General features: G+C 44.7%; 1 long non-coding RNA gene across 1 annotated transcript in view; it reads left to right on the plus strand.

The window, feature by feature from the left end:
* Positions 1–17211, plus strand: part of LOC132344464 (uncharacterized) — a 248265-nt gene that overhangs the window by 155329 nt on the left and 75725 nt on the right. Inside the window, exon 3 of the long non-coding RNA XR_009493650.1 lies at positions 15295–15406. This is a non-coding gene — a long non-coding RNA (uncharacterized lncRNA). The remainder of the gene's footprint in view (positions 1–15294; positions 15407–17211) is intronic.

Here is a 17211-nt window from a genome sequence, read left to right on the forward strand (position 1 = left end):
AACCATCTCATCCTCTGTCATCCCCTTCTCCTCCTGCCTTCAACCTTTCCCAGCATCAGGGTCACTTCCAGTGAGTTGGCTCTCCGCATCAGGTGGCCAAAGGGTTGGACCTTCAGTATCAGTTGCTTAGTTACAGTGAAAGTAATTGACAATGTGAGACAGTATGAATATATGCTATTTTTTTTTAAAGATTTTTGATATGGGCCATTTTTTTTTTTAAGGTTTTTAAACTTTTCATTCTGTATTGGGGTATAGCTGATTCACAATGCTGTGTGAATCTCAGGTGACCAGCAAAGGGACTCAGCCATACATATACACGTATCCATTCTCCCCCCAAACTCCTGTCCCCTGTCCAGGCTGTGATGTGGACCATTTTACAAGTCTTTACTGGATTTGTGACAGTATTGCTTCTATTTTATGTTTTGGTTTTTTGGCCACGAGGCATGTGGGATCTTGGCTCCCTGACCAGGGATTGAACCCACATTCCCTGCCTTGGAAGGCGAAGTGTTAACCACTGGACGACCAGGGGATACCCGATGCACTGACTATTTTAATACCTGAGTATTAAGAGAGAGCACAAAACCTTTTCTGAAATGCACACAATGAATGTGGGTACCCATTAAATAACCCCAAATACCAAGTTCCTCCTTTTTCCTTCAGCTTCCTTTCACTTAAAAAAAAAAGAAACCTCATAATTACCTAGTTATGTCCTGTCGTGTCAGCTAGACAGTGAAGTCTGGAAAGGCAGTGGTTGTGTCTGCTTCTTGTTCCAGGTCTAGCGTTGCCAGATTTAGCAAACGAGGCTACACGACTCAGCTAATAAACCTGAAGGTCAGAAAAGCAAGGATGTGATGTGGTTTTGGTACAAGTATGGCTCATGCTGCATTTGAATCAGGCTTATGTTTTTCCAACAGAGAGTCCCTTGGATGGCAAGGACATCGACCCAGTCAATGCTAAAGGAAATCAATCCTGGTTATTCATTGGAAGGACTGATGCTGAAGCTCCAAAACTTTGGCCACCTGATGCAAAGAAATGACTTATTGGAAAAGACCCTGATACTGGGCAAGATTGAAGGCAGGAGGAGAAGGGGACGACAGAGGATGAGATGGTTGGATGGCATCACCGACTCCATGGACTTGAGTTTGAGCAAGCTCTGGGAGTTGGTGATGGACAGGGAGGCCTGGTGTGCTACAGTCCATGCGGTCACAAAGAGTTGGACACGTCTGAGCGGCTGAACTGTTTTTCAGATACTTGCTGTTTTCTCTGACCTTCAAATCTAAGTCAGTGTCTTGGACTCTATCTGGAGACAGAATCTGGACCTCAGCTTTCTCATGAGTACTCAGCACTGATCAGATGATCAATAAATATTGAACACTTCTGCCGCGAGGCAGAAAGCTGCACGTGGCAGTTGTGTAAGGAGAGAAGGTAGGTGCAGAAAAAAACAGTGAGCCATGAGAAGTCAGAGCCTGGCTTGTTGTAACCACCATGCAAAGTAGTTTATCAGGGGTCGTTTATCAAGGAGAGCATCCATGGATGACTTCCTTCACTGAGAAGAAGGGGAAAATGCCTTCCGGGCAGATAGCTGTGGCTCTGAGCTCATGGGAGGGTCTCGCCTTCTCCAGGGAGCCTTCTGCCTGTGAAAACTGGAGCGTGAATAAGCCCGGGAAATGTTGGGTTTCTCCTTCAGTGACAGATGAAAATTTAATGGCCAAGTGGGAGACACCAGTACTGCATACTCGTTTCTTTGGGGAGCGCAGAAAAGTTAGTCTCATAATGAGGGAAAGTTGAGATATAAAAATCTAACAGATAGCTCTTTTGCAAAACAGAAGTTCAGTCGTGTCTGACTCTTCGCGACACCATGAACCACAGCATGCCAGGCCTCCCTGTCCATCACCAACTCCCGGAGCTCACTCAGATTCACGTCCATCGAGTCAGTGAAGCCATCCAGCCATCTCATCCTCTGTCGTCCCCTCTCCTCCTGCCCCCAATCCCTCCCAGCATCAGAGTCTTTTCCAACGAGTCAGTTCTTCGCATGAGGTGGCCAAAGTACTGGAGTTTCAGCTTTGGCATCATTCCTTCCAAAGAGCACCCAGGGCTGATCTCCTTCAGAATGGACTGGTTGGATCTCCTTGCAGTCCAAGGGACTCTCAAGAGTCTTCTCCAACACCACAGTTCAAAAGCATCCAATTCTTCGGCGCTCAGCCTTCTTCACAGTCCAACTCTCACATCCACACATGACCACTGGAAAAACCATACTTCTGAAAGAAAAGGGTAGATGAGAGAAGATGCCTGGTGGCTCAGCTGGTAAAGAATCCACCTGCAATGCGGGAGACCTGGGGTTAATCCCTGGGCTGGGAAGATCCCCTGGAGGAGGGAAAGGCTACCCACTCCAGCATTCTGGCCTAGAGAATCCCATGGATTCTCCCCGTGTCGTCCACGGGGTTGCATAGAGTCAGACACAACTGAACGACTTTCCCTTTCACTTTGGACAGTTCGGTTCAGTAGGAGCATCTCTGTCCTTTTTTGCCATTTCATGAAGTGTGTGGAAGGTGCTTTCACATTTTCTGTTTTTCAGCACTAGTAATTTTGTTCGCTTTTACTTTTGTTTTCTTTCTGTTTATCCTGCTTATGGCTGTGAAAAGTGTTTCTGGGTTTCCTCCTATTGTTTTCTTGCTGCATCTTGACTTTAGCCTAGGTAATAACATGGTTAAAACCACAAGATGTTCTTTATATTAATAAAATAAAATATAATCCCTAACACTTTGCGACCCCATGGAGTATACAGTCCATGGAATTCTCCAGGCCAGAACACTGGAGTGGATAGCCGTTCCCTTCTCCAGGGGAATCTTCCCAACCTGGGGATCGAACCCAGGTTTCCCGCATTGCAGGCGGATTCTTTACCAGCTGAGCCACCCGGGAAGCCCATTAATAAAATAAAGAATCAAACAGCACAAGTAAAAGCCACGGAAGGATCAGTATTGATAGTTCTTTTGTACTAAGGAATTAATTAGTCCAGTGTGTATTCTTAAGATCCCAGACGATCTTAATCTTATTTAGTATGCTCTTAACAAAATACCGTCTCGAATGGACACTTAAATGCTCCCTGGCTCACCTCTCAAATTTAATGTAATCATTTGCATCTCATCTGGGTTGCAGTTAGGAGAAAGAGCTTCAAACAAAATTGACATAAACTGAATGGTGAATCCATTTTTATTTGAGGCACAGCTATGCATACGCGGTAAGTGCACGCATTATGAAGACAAATGGAGCATTAGAGTAAGTAATTAGGAAGCAAACCTATGTATGACACTGGAACAGCTGCGTTCTGATATAAAATACAGCCTGCGTAGCCCTGTAATTCATTCTTATTACCTACTCTGTGTTGTTCTGTTTATCACAGGTCTTAAAGAGAATGACCGAAAGCCATCAATACATTACTGAAAGCAGGACTTTGCGTATCAGCAGAGAGAGTTAAAAAGTTTTAAAATTCTTCCCGACTCACCTGGTGGCACAGGTTTCTTGTCTCGCCCACAGCCCTTCCCAGTTTGCAGAGCTTTGACGATCAGCTCTTCCGTTCAAGTCCTCATGTGCAAAATGGTCACGAGAGGAGCTGTGCCCGTGGTTCTACATCTTAAGTGTGTATCCGGGGCTTGTGAAACACTGATCCCTGTAGTATCCCCACCCCCCGCTCCCCTACCCCCAGACTCTCTCATCTGTTGCTCTCTGGGTTCAGGCTCAGCCTTTGCATTCCCCTTTGGTACCGTGGTGATGTTGATGCTGCTGACCTGGGGACCACAGTTAGAGGAGGTAACCTCTGAGGCCTGGATGACGAGCTCCAATGTGGACTCTTAGCCCAGAGATTCTGGCTGGAGTGACCTCGAGGGGCTGGCATGGCGGGGATTTAACACGCTGCAGGCTGGACGGCCACCTGTCTGTATGAAGCTTTGGCTGCTTGCCAAAAGGATTGTGATTTCACGATCCTTGTCCTCTTTCTTTGCACACGCACTTGGTTTCGTTCTGTTTTTAATAGCTTACTATTCTAACTCCCTTCTTGAACCCAGATTGGTCAATAGATGTTTGTTTCTTTGTTTAATGACTACATACATTTCAGCCTTAGCTAATAGAACTGAAGCCTAGCTCTCTGCAGAGTTTGGACTCATGGTCTCCGGTAATTTACTGTTGTCTTTTCTCACACCTGTTAGCTCCATGGGTCCATTTTATGGATCATTCCAGTGCTGGAGTTGGACAAAGACAATCCATAGACAAAATTCCCTTGAATGAACCTTCTGTGTGCATAAGTCGCTCAGTCGTGTCCAACTCTTTGAGATTCCCATGGACTATAGCCCACCAGGCTCCTCTGGCCATGGGATTCGCCAGGAAAGAATACTGTAGTGGGTTGCCATTTCCTTCCCTCCAGGGGATCTTCCCGACCCAGGGATGGAAGCCGGGTCTCCTGCATTGCAGGCCGATCCTTTACCATCTGAGCTATCGGGAAGCCTTTTATGGTGATTTTGGTAAAGGCCCTAGGATAAGCAGTTTTTACTTAAGATCTTATCTTTGTAAATGTTTCATGTTTATCATAAATCCAAGATGAGTGACTTTGATAATTAGCTGCTTTAAGTATTAGTGTGTAAGTCGCTCAGTCGAGTCCAACTCTTTGTGACCCCATGGACTGTAGCCTACTAGGCACCTCTGTCCGTGGAATTTTTCCAGGCAAGAATACTGGAATGGGTAGCCATTTCCTCCTCCAGGGGATCTTCCTGACCCAGGGATCCAACCTGGGTCTCCTGCATTGCAGGCAGATTCTTTACCACTTGAGCCAACAGGGAAGCCCTGCACAAGTATTAAAGTGCAGTCAAATACCTCTGCAAAGCAGTCAACCAGAAGGCCTTTGAAAGCAGGGGGGTGGGAAAGCAAGCTTCTCAGGTCATTAGTCCCTTTTGAAACTGCAAATAATTCCCCTAAAACTGACCCAGTTATATTCTCTTAAAATGTAAATGAATCTTCAGATAAAACCATCTTCAGGGAATAAACAAAGACTTTACACTGTTTTTGACATTAAAAAAAAAAAAATTAGAGGAGACCCGCCCCCCCCACCCCGGCCTTTTAAAAACTTTTAATTTTATATTGGAAGTGGGCAGCAAAGGGACTCAGCCATACATACACATGTATGGAGGAGGCCCTTTCTTGTAATTGATAATTTATACGAAGGGAATGGAGAAGGCAATGGCACCCCACTCCAGTACTCTTGCCTGGAAAATCCCATGGATGAAGGAGCCTGGTGGGCTGCAGTCCATGGGGTTGCTGAGAGTCGGACACGACTGAGCGACTTCACTTTCACTTCCATGCACTGGAGAAGGAAATGGCAACCCACTCCAGTGTTCTTGCCTGGAGAATCCCAGAGAGGGGGGAGCCTGGTGGGCTGCCATCTATGGGGTCGCAGACAGTCGGCCAGGACTGAAGCAACTTAGCAGCAGCAGCAGCAGGAAGGGAATCTTGTTCTAAACACCAGAGAATTAAATTATTTTCAAAGATGCTCATAATGTCTTTTGAGTATTGGCATGCTCTTCTTCAATAAACCTTTGATAAATGGTAATATCTTCTTCTTGGCCTTGTGTTAGACGTGGTTCATGAAGTTCAACAGCACTTTGACTCTGGACTCAAAAATGTGAACACTTGACTTGGTAACAGTCATTTAGTTTTGGCTATTCAGTGGGACCCTGAAATAAGGAGTGTGAACAAGGTTGAATAATCTGTATGATGAGGGTGGGGGATTGACCCATGAAAGGAGAGGCAACTTGGAGGTCAGCATAGAAGAGCAGCCTGAAGCACCTACTCAACTCTTGGCTGAGGTTGACCCTCTTATTTGTAGCCCAGGAGACCCGTCACCTACTTGTCCTTCACTCATTCTGTGCCCATGGCCACGTTGGATTTCTACAAAGGTGGGCATCCTGAACTCTCAACATGATGGAGTATATCCTGAAAAATTGCCCACTCTCATATGTGACATAGGAGCACTTTTTAAACAGAGGGTTTGGTCAATCCCTGAAGCATTTCTCAGGACTCCTATATGAATGCCGAAATGATTTCTGAAATCTTAAAGCTGTTTCTGTCTTTAAAAGGATACAGAAGTCTGTATTTCCTGATGTTTGAATTAAGGAATCTTTTGAGGGAATATTCCATGAGTATTACTGGATTTGGTGGCTCTTTCAAAAAAATTTTGAGTAAAATTCCGGTTCTGCAAGAGGCCAAATCAAGGGCAAAGAATTCCTTAAAAATAAAGGATTGGGTTGTACTACATGTTACACTGTTATTGATCCATTTAAACAATGATATATCTATAATATATGGATAAGGATAAGATGGGGGCTTCAAACAAATTTTTTTTTTATTTTTAATTCTTGAGTGCAGGTACTTTACGGCGTTGGGTTGATTTCTGCTGTACAACGAAGTGAATTAGCTATATGCATACATATATCCCTCTTTTGATTTTCCTATCCATTTAGGTCACCACAGCGCATTCCCTAGAGGCTATACAGCAAATTGTCATTAGCTGTCTATTTCATAGGCAGTATCAGTAGTGGGTGTATATCACTCCCAGTCTCCCAGTTAATCCCACCCACCTCCCTGCCTTGATCTCCACGTGTTTGTCTTCTCTGTCTGTGTCTCTGTACTTTGTAAAGAAGAATCTCTGTACCATTTTTTTTTTTCCGTAAATTAAAAGAAGTGTTAGGGTGGAAAGACTGCAAGTGGCGTTTGTCTCTTCAGAAGTCTGATGTTGCTGTTGTAACAGCATCTGTGAAAGTTTTAAGAGAAAACAGTCTCTGATTTGTAAAATTCAGACACTTTTACAAATCAGAGATTTGCAGCCTATTTTAGCAGCTTCCCTAGAATTTGAACCCGGGGAGGGAGGGAGGGAGGCAAAGAGAGGTTGAAAGACTGGTTTCCTTCATGGGTAAGTCTATCACCACCCTGCCTGTGTGTACTCTTCCAGAGCTTTCTCAGGAAACAGGACTAAACGTATCCAAAGGCATATGCAGTCAGGAATAGCGTAGATGCAGGGAAGGGGCAGTGTAGACATGGGGAAGGACAGCATAAAAACATCAACAGCATGGGATGGCAACAGACTGAGTTTCTTCTAATACGGGGAAGATAGACTGTCTCATTCATAGATAACTGACTGTCATTTGCTTGAGCTCTGAATTGATAGCTGGTGGTGTGTGAAATGTTCTTCAGCTGTCTTTTCTTTTTTTCCTTTAAATTAAAATTTTTTAATGTAAAAATTAATTTTAATGTAAAAATTTTATTTTTATATGTAAATTTTTTTATTTTATATGTAAATATGTTTAATTTTTAATGTTAATTTTTAATTTTAATGTAAAAAATTTTAATTTTTAAGTGTAAAAAGTTTAATTTTTAATGTAAAAATTTTTAATTTTAATGTAAAATTTTTTGATTTTTAATGTAAAAAATTTTAATTTTTTAAAATGTAAAAAAAAATTTTAATGTAAAATGAAAAAAATTTTAATGTAAATTTTTTAATGTAAAATTTTTAAATTTTTAAAATGTAAATTAAAATTTTTTTTTTTAATGTAAAACTTTTAAAATTAAAAACAATTATTTATTTATTTGACTGCACCAGGTCTTAGCTGTGGCAGGTGAACACTCAGTTTCGGCATGTGGGATCTATTTCCCTGACCAGGGATGGAACCCAGGTCTGCTGCATTGAGAACCTGGAGTTCTGGCCAGTGCACCACCAGGGCAAGTCTCATCAGCTCCTAAATCTGTTCTAAGGTCCCAAATTATTCTTCCCAAAGCAACTTTCTCAGAGAGTGAGGCGGGGGGCCGCGGGGGAAGAGACAGAGCTTTCTATTTTGGCAACAGGACTAGGTTCTCACCGTACTTGTGACTCAAACGAAACTTTCCCAAGCACAACCGAAATAGCTCCCACAGAGTTTCGAACGATGAGAATCAAGCCCAGATGGTCTGGACCGAAAAATATTAAATCCGATGCTGTTACTATGGTCAAGTGAGATGACATATTTGCATTTTTTTTTTCTGAGTGTATTTAAAATTAGTCTTTGTAAGAAATCCGGCTGCTTCAAAATATGCTTTCCACTGCTCCCTAAGTGCATGAATTTTCCTCCCTGAGTCATGCAAGTGGGTAAAGAAACCGAGCTTTGAGAAGGCCCTTGTTTAACAGTAACTGTGTCAGCAGTGTGGACTTGATAACATCTGAGAGTACCCAGTACTCGAGCCACGCGAAGTGTTCACTGGGTGGCCAGGAAGTACTGAGAGAATGCTGTTGAGTCCATTTGAATAGACCTGGGATGTGAAAGCGCTCCATGTTCATAAGGACCAGTTTTCTAGGGCTAACACGTTGGACTGGCCAAAAGTGGATTCAGGCTTTTTCCATACGATGTGTATGGGAACCTAACAGGGTATGGAGAAACCGGAACAAACTTTTTGGCCAAGCCAGTGATAGCTGGATTACATGTCTCCTTCCTTCTCAGTCTCCTCTGTGTATTTCCTCAATTGTTAACCAGTAGCCTTGTGCTGTTGGGCTTCCCTGGTAGCTCAGCTGGTAAAGAATCGGCCTATAAGGCGGGAGACCTGGGTTCTATCCCTGGGTTGGGAAGATTCCCCTGGAGAAGGGAAAGGGTACCCACTCCAGTATTCTGGCCTGGAGAATTCCTTGGGCTGTATAGTCCATGGCGTCACAAAGAGTTGGACACCACTCAGTGACTTTCACTTTCAGCCCTACGCTGAAGGCTTGGCAGAGTTGACAGGGAGATTCCCATCTAAGGGCTGTGCCCAGGATTCCTGGGTAAGCACGTGTGTTCTCACATGGGACGGTTGGATGGCATCACCCACTCAATGGACGTGAGTTTGAGCAAGCTCTGGGAGTGAGTGAAGGACAGGGAGGCCTGGCGTGCTGCACTCCATGGGGTTGCAAAGAGTTGGGTACGCCCTAGCAACCAAACAGCAACAGCAGCAAGGCTTTTTAAAATGTGTCTCTCCAATATCTCAGGTTTCCTTCAGTTCAATCCAGTTCAGTCTCTCAGTCGTGTCTGACTCTTTGTGACCGCATGAACTGCTACACGCCAGCCTCCCTGTCCATCACCAACTCCCGGAGTCCACCCAAACCCACGTCCATTGAGTTGGTGATGCCATCCAACCATCTCATCCTCTGTCGTCCCCTTCTCCTCCTGCCCTCAATCTTTCCCAGCATCAGGGTCTTTTCAAACGAATCAGCTCTTCCCATCAGGTGGCCAAAGGATTGGAGTTTCAGCTTCAGCATCAGTCCTTCCAGTGAACACCCAGGACTGATCTCCTTTAGGATGGACTGGTTGGATCGCCTTGCCATCCAAGGCAGCCTCAAGAGTCTTCTCCAACACCACAGTTCAAAAGCATCAATTCTTCCGCACTCAGCTTTCTTTATAGTCCAAGTCTCACATCCATACATGACCACTGGAAGAACCACAGCCTTGACTAGATGGACCTTTGTTGGCAAAGTAATGTCTCTGCTTTTTAATATGCTGTCTAGGTTGGTCATAACTTTTCCTTACTTTATGCCTAGCTCCAGGCACATGAAGTCCAGAAAATATCTCTTGTCTAATTGCCAAAAGAGCAGGCAAAGAACCTTCCTGATGTTCCTTAACTGGTGAAAAAAGAGATGGCGAGCCAAGTATCTTGATTGCTTTTCTCATTCTGGCACTTATGAATGAATATGATCATCTCTTGGCTCCAGAGCGGGAAGAGAGAGTGGAAATAAAGGGACCCCCTCCCCCCACCCCCGGGACCCAGGAGAAGCAGATGAACTCTGGAAATGGTGGGATTCTGACCCAGGAAAGTCCTGGTTACCTGGAAGTCTCTTCCTCCCTGTGACCACACCATGGGACATGGCCTCACACATGCAGGATCATCTTATTCTCCTCCTTTCTCTTCAAATCATCACCAGTGCATGGCTTTTGGACCTGTTCAGGGCTTCACCTCCATTCATAATCTGCTCTCTCTTTAAGAAAAAAAACAAAACAATCTATTCAGCTGTGGTGAGGCTTAGTTGTGGCACGTGGGATCTAGTCTCCTGACCAGGGATTGAACCTGGGCCTCCTGCATTGGGAGGGCAGAGTCTTAGCCGCTGGACCACCCCCCATAAGAAGTCCCCATAAATTGATGGTTTTCTTTATAAAACCAGGAGTCCATGTCTCTACAGTGGTTGGAAGACCAAAGAGAATCACCTCGAGTGGTTGTAGGCAGCTGGCCACCTCCCATGGGCTACGTGTGTACAAGGAAACACACAGCAGAACTTAGCAACAGACCACAGTCAGTTCTGGGCAGCCCACGCGAGGTCTGATCTCAGCAATCAACTGTAGGAATCTGACCGTACACAGTGGGTGTGATGGACGGTGTGTCTGCCTGTGTCCTCGGGGCCCATGGCTGGGGAATCTTGACCACACACCCCAGGGCATGTGAGTCTGCTCGGACTTGACGTTTGCTGAAGTGAAACTACGTCTGTGGGTCAGTGTTTATTAGTTATGGGAAGTTTCGCTTTTCCCAGAAGTGAGCCCTCCCCCCAGCTGTGAGTAAGCACACAGCTTAGCTTCTGCTGGTTAGGGGGACACACTGCGGAGACTGAACTTGCATGGGAGGCAAGACACGTCTTTGTTACTCTCATCTCTCCGCTTGCCAAGCCCTCCTAGTCCGGGAACACTCTGGACACAGGTTACAGAGTTAGGGCTCCCAACTTTTAGAGTGCAGGGGGATTCCCCAGTGGCTCAGTCGGTAAGGAACCCTCCTGCAATGCAGGAGACTCAAGTTTGATCCCTGGGTCGGGAAGATCTCTTGCAAAAGGAAATGGCAACCCACTCCAGTATTCTTGTCCTGGAAAATTCCACGGACAGAGGAGCCTAGCATGCTGCAGTCCATGCGGTCGCAAAGAGTCAGACACAACTTAGTGACTAAACCACCTACCACCGCCATTAGCGCACACGCAAAAAATCACACAAATGATGATGACTTAATATGCATCCATAGGATGAGTCTACAAATCTGTGTCATATAAGTATTGATTAAACAGAGGTAACAGCAAAAAAAGAAAAAGAATAGTGAGCAAGCTAAAAAACAATTGGAATTCAGTCACATCACAACGATATAAATAAGGATTCTGAAAATCATTTCAGTTATCCAGGAGTAACTCACAAAGGATTCCGAACACAGATGAAAGAATTTTTCGTGGTGCTGCCGACCCTTCCTTCTTTGGGTTAAACACGACGTAGTTATACTCACATGAAGCTAGGTCTCACTGAAGGCTTTTTTCCGCCCCCAGTTGTATAGCAGTATTTCTTTAATAGTGCTATGGAGATGTATTTATATACTTTATTCTATATTACACACCTCTTTAAAGTGTACATTTCACTGTTGCATAGAGCAGCAGTCTCCAACCTTTTTGGCATGAGGGACCCCACGGATGGGGAGTGAAACAGTGGTTCAGGCGCTAATGAGAGCGATGCGGCTGCTGCTGCTGCCGCCAAGTCACTTCAGTCCTGTCTGACTCTGTGCGACCCTATGGACAGCAGCCCACCAGGCTCCTCCATCCACAGGATTCTCCAGGCAAGAATACTGCAGTGGGTAGCCTATCCCTTCTCCAGGGGATCTTCCGGACCCAGGAATTGAACCGGGGTCTCCTGCATTGTGGAGAAGGCAATGGCACCCCACTCCAGTGCTCTTGCCTGGAAAATCCCATGGGTGGAGGAGCCTGGTAGGCTGCAAGTCCATGGGATAGTGAAGAGTTGGACACGACTGAGCGACTTCACTTTCACTTTTCGCTTTCATGCCTTGGAGAAGGCAATGGCAACCCATTCCAGTGTTCTTGCCTGGAGAATCCCAGGGACGGGGGAGCCTGGTGGGCTGCCGTCTATGGGGTCACACAGAGTCGGACACGACTGAAGCGACTTAGCAGCAGCAGCAGCTCTTGCATTGCAGGTGGATTCTTTACCAACTGAGCTATCAGGGAAACCCTGCCTGTTCCAAAAAAACCTATTGGATAGTAGTTTGTATCTAACCTATATGGCATAAAGTAACACAGTTTATGTTTCAACTATATGTGTGTGTGTCTGAGTCAGTAAGACAGGTTATGGATATTTGTATTTCCTCTCACACAAAACACACATTCTGACTCTCAGACACACACACACACACACAGTTGAAACATAAACTGTGTTGTTACTTTATACCGTACAGGTTAGATACAAACTATCCAATAGGTTTTTATTTCAATTTTCCTGGGAGCATAGTTGATTTACACTGTTGGGTCAGTTTCTGCTGGTCAGCAGCATGAATCAGCTGTACATATACATACATCCCCTCTTTTTTTAGATTCTTTTCCCATATGGGTCATTATATAGTATTGACTAGAGTTCTCTATGCTAAACAGTAGGTCCTATTCAGTTCAGTTCAGTTCAGTCGCTCAGTCATGTCTGACTCTGCGACCCCATGAATCACAGCACGTCAGGCCTCCCCGTACATCACCAACTCCCGGAGTTTACTCAAACTCATGTCCATCGAGTCGGTGATTCCATCCAGCCATCTCATCCTCTGTCGTCCCCTTCTCCTCCTGCCCCCAGTCCCTCCCAGCATCAGGGTCTTTTCCAATGAGTCAGCTCTTCGCATGAGGTGGCCAAAGTATTAGAGTTTCAGCTTCAGCATCAGTCTTTCCAATGAATACACAGGACTGATCTCCTTTAGGATGGACTGGTTGGATCTCCGTGCAGTCCGAGGGACTCAAGAGTCTTCTCCAGCACCACAGTTCAAAAGCATCAATTTTTCGGTGCTCAGCTTTTTTTAATAGTCCAACTCTCACATACATACATGACCACTGAAAAAACCATAGCCTTGACTAGACAGACCTTTGTTGGCAAAGTAATATCTCTGCTTTTGAATATGCTATCTAGGTTGGTCATAACTTTCCTTCCAAGGAGTAAGCGTCTTTAAATTTCGTGGCTCCAATCACCATCTGCAGGGATTTTGGAGCCCAAAAAACCAAAGTCTGGCACTGTTTCCGCTGTTTCCCCATCTATTTGCCATGAAGTGATGGGACCAGACGCCATGATCTTCGTTTTCTGAATGTTGAACTTTAAGCCAACCTTTTCACTCTCCTCTTTCCCTTTCATCAAGAGGCTTTTTAGTTCCTCTTCACTTTCTGCCATAAGGGTGGTGTCATCTGCATATCTGAGGTGATTGATATTTCTCCCGGCAATCTTGATTCCAGCTTGTGCTTCTTCCAGCCCAGCGTTTCTCATGATGTACTAGGTCTTATTACTTTACCTATATGTTTTGTATATAGAATTGTGTCTAAATGTGTCCAATCCCAGTCTAATTTATCCCTTTCCCCTCTCTTACCCTCTGGTAACTATAAGTTGTTTTTTGTGTTTTTTTTTCACATCTGTAGTTCTGTTTCCATTTTGTCAGTTCATTTGTATCTTTTTTTTTTAGATTCCACATATGCAAGATGTCATATGATATTTGTCAGTCTGTCTCTGACTTACTTCACACAGTATGACCGTCTCGAGGTCCGTCTGTGTTGCCGCGTATGGCATGATTTCATTCTTTTCTTACGGTGACTAGTATTCCGTTGTCTGTATGCAGCACGTCTTCTTCATCTGTTCCTCTGTTGGGGCCCATTTAGGGTGCTTCTACGTCTTGGATATTGTGAGCAGTGCCGCTCTGAACGCTGAGGCGCGTGTATCTTTTCAAATCATGGTTTTCTCCAGCTGTATCCCCAGCAGTGAAATGGCTAGATCATAGGCTAGATCTGTTTTCAGGTTTTTAAGGAACCTCCGTACTCTTCTTCACAACGACTGTATCAGTGTACATTCCCACCGAGAGTGTGAGAGGGTTTCCTTTTCTCCACACCCCCCTCCAGCATTAATTGTTTGTAGGCTTTTATTGATGATGGCCATTCTGACCAATCTGAAGTGACGCCTCATTGTAGGTTTGACTTGCATCTCTTTAATAATTAGTGATGTGAAGCATCGTTTCATGTGCTCCTTTTAGCCATCTGTATGTCTTCTTTGGATAAATGTCTATTCAGATCTTCTACCCAGTTTTTGATTGGGTTGTTTTTTTTTTTTTTTTTTTGATATTGAGCCACATGAGCTGTTTATATACTTTGGAGATAGTGAAAGTTGCTCAGTCGTGTCCGACTCTTTGCGACCCTATGGACTGTAGTCCAAGGAAATCTCCAGGCCAGAACACTGCAGTGGGTAGCCTTTCTCTTCTCCAGTTTTGGAGATTAGTCCCTTGTCGTTAGCTTCATTTGCAAATATTTTCACCCATTCTGAAGATTGTCTTTGCATTTTGTATTAATGGTTTCCTTTGGTGTGCAAAAGCTTTTGAGTTTAATTAGATCACGTTTGCTTATTTTCATTTTTATTTTCATTACTCTAGGAGGTAGATCGAAAAAGATCTTGCCGCCACTTATGTCCAAAAATTTTACCATTTGTATCAAAACACAAGAGACCACAAGTTAGCAAATTATTCTTTTTTTTTTTTTTTTGGCAAATTAATCTTAAAAAAGAAAAAATGGATCTGGTGGAATCAGACTCTCTTACTTCAGAGCCACAGTCATCAAGACAGTATGGTCCTGGCACAAAAACAGACAGACAGGTGGTACATGATAGAAAGCCCAGAGATAAACCCACACACCCATGGTCACCTAATCTATGACAAAAGAGGCAAGAACATACAGTGGAGAAAAGACAGTCTCTTCAATAAGTGCTGGGAAACCTGGACAGCTACATGTCAAAGAATGAAATTAGAACACTCTCTAACACCATACACAAAAATAAACTCATAATTAAAGACCTAAATGCAAGGCCAGATATGGTAGAACTCTTGTGTTAGTTGCTCAGTCGTGTCTGACTCTTTGCGACCCACGGACTGTAGCCCACCAGGCTCCTCCGTCCATGGGATTCTCCAGGCAAGAATACTGGAGTGGATTGCCATTCCCCTCTCCAGGGGATCTTCCTGACCCAGGGATTGAACCCAGGTCTCACGCACTGCAGGCAGACTCTTTACCATCTTAGGGGAACATGTAGGCAGGATACAGTCATAAGTTGCACCAAGATCTTTTTTGATCCCACAGTTGAGATATAAACTCTGAAATTGAGCATGCCTACAAATGTCTTGAGTGTCGTCATTTGAGTTCATTGAACACCTTATCAACTCTTACAGTTCTCTGGCTGTCCTTTCATGCGTCCAGAGCAAACTTAATTTCTCTCTTTCTGTGGGTAGATGCTGGGGACTCAGGTGCTGGCACGTGATTTATGCGAAGTAACATCTTGGAACAAAGACCGCCTCCCCCATCACGGCACTGCTGCCCAAACCAGGCTTGGACCCACAAAACGTGAGTGAGTTGGGTGTAGCGGTGTTGTCCTGATCACAAAGGAGAGAGGCCTGTCTCCCCATCGTCCCCTCCCAGGTCCCACGCTGCGGGTCACACTGACCTCTCCCTGCACACGCAGGGTCTGAACCCCGGGGGACCGCCACGGTGCTCAGTTACAATCGTGACCGCAGTGGCTTATCTGTATTCCCTTGAATCAGAATACGTATGGTAAAGATGTCTCTCTGCAAAGAGTTTACGGGGAGGCCCCAAAACTAACTGTCGGCTTTGACCAGAAGGAATCTGATTGTGGTTGTGTTGATGGATCAGGGGCCGCCGCAGAGCGGGGGGCAGGAGCTCTCCAGCCCAGGGCCTGGAACTTGCACCCATACGCCATGTGCTGTGGGATGAATTGCAGCCCAGGTCTTCTGGGTCAGATGCAGATGTACGGAGCTCTGTATCATAAGGCTGCCACGAGGCTGCAATGAGGTAATCAGGGCTTGGCGTCTGGCATGACGGAGGTCCCATTTGTGCACCCATCAACCTGCCAGACTCATTATCATCCTGAGTATCATTAATACTAGCCCAGCGCCGGTATTGTTAGCTGTCTCCTCGTTTCATGAGTTCTTTGGGTGAGCCTTCAAAGACGAGAAAGTCGTACAGACTGTCACACACAGATATCAATTAACCGCAACCTCATCTTGTATACAAGTTTACCGCCACTTGTAAATGAGTGAATTAATTAACCACAGGCACATCTTGTGAATAAGTTTACCACTCCTTGTAAACAAGTCACTTAATTAACCATGGGCTATACAGTCCATGGGATTCTCCAGGCCAGAATACTGGACTGGGTAGCCTTTCCCTTCTCCAGGGAATCTGCCCAACCCAGGGATAGAACCCAGGTCTCCCACATTGCAGGCAGATTCTTTACCAGCTGAGCCACCAAGGAAGCCCAAGAAGACTGGAGTAGGTAGCCTATCCCTTCTCCAGGGGATTTTCCTGACCCAGGAATCGAACCAGGGTCTCCTGTATTGCAGGTGGATTCTTTACCAACTGAGCTACTAGGAAAGCCAATTAATGATAATTAGAAAATAGTGTTTTTAGTAGAAAATGGCTAGGTTTTTTTTTTTTTAATACAAAGTGAGTTTCAACTATGAAATATAAATATAGAAGTGACACTGTATCACTGACAATATTGTATGACAGCGGAGGATTCTTTTTTTTCAAAGCATGTTGAATCCTCATAAGCTTCCCTGCATGTCAGAAGCACCCAGAGTGTTAATGGTGGAGAGCTGGGTGCACCCCCAGAATTCCTGATTCTGTCAATCTGTGTAGGGCACAATCAATTCTATTTCCAAAAGTTCCCCAAGCGGTACTGATACTATTGCTCCAGGGACTGCTTTTAGAGAACCATTTAATATCAAGAAACATTTTTACTCTTGTTTCCATGATATCCCTCTTTGCGGATGTTGAAGACTACTTTCAATGAAATAAAAAATATCATCATTGCTGTTTAAACTGTATGTGTGCATTAATTCCATTGTCTGCATCTCCTAAACTGTGCAAAGAAAAGGATTAAAAGGTCAGAGGGAGTTTGGGAAGATGAGAAAAATAACTGGTACCCACAGGCCACAGGCTCTGGGATAAGGTAGTCTAGCACGGGGTGGCTAGTTAAGGATACCTAATCCCACCACTGGCATCTGTCTGGAAGGAACTCATTATTTTCACAGCAGTAGCACCCTGAGGGCTCCAGCTGTGGGGAAACTCCCTAGATTGTGAACCTTACGTCTTGAGCAGAAATGGATGAAAATGTCTGTATCAACGGC

Source organism: Bos taurus, chromosome Y, assembly GCF_002263795.3.
Source record: "Bos taurus isolate L1 Dominette 01449 registration number 42190680 breed Hereford chromosome Y, ARS-UCD2.0, whole genome shotgun sequence".
In the NCBI taxonomy this organism is placed as follows: Eukaryota; Metazoa; Chordata; class Mammalia; order Artiodactyla; family Bovidae; genus Bos; species Bos taurus.